Below are 567 nucleotides of genomic sequence, written 5' to 3'. Positions count from 1 at the left end.
TATATACATCCACTCACTGGCATGTGTGTGTGTGTGTGTGTTGAAACCAGCACGTACAACGCTCAAGAAAATGCCACATAATTTCACTACATTATCACATTTGTGTCTGCTCTCGTCCAGTCGTCTCTCACGGATAAATATACGATTGTTATTAGATTACGAATTCTCGTTACCATATCTTTTGATTGCTTAGGTACACACTGCAAGCTTAGAAGTTTGCATGCATGCATCCATCCATTCATACATACATACGTATTAGACAGACAGACAGATAGATAGATAGATAGATAGATAGATAGATAGATAGATAGATAGATAGATAGATAGATAGATAGACATACTTTTGTCATATATCTATACATACTCATTAAACATAAATGGGTACGTAGCGTCTTATATATATACATATATGAATACACACATATGCACACATACACACTGGTTAAATCTGCTGTTATACATTTATGTGGTTGACTTTTTAGTAGTAACAGCCTAAATCGCATTCTAACGATTCAACACAGACGCACATCATACACTGATTATACATATATATATATATATATATAT

Source organism: Octopus bimaculoides, chromosome 26 (genome assembly GCF_001194135.2).
Source record: "Octopus bimaculoides isolate UCB-OBI-ISO-001 chromosome 26, ASM119413v2, whole genome shotgun sequence".
Taxonomy (NCBI): Eukaryota; Metazoa; Mollusca; class Cephalopoda; order Octopoda; family Octopodidae; genus Octopus; species Octopus bimaculoides.
Note: the sequence above shows the minus strand (reverse complement) of the source record.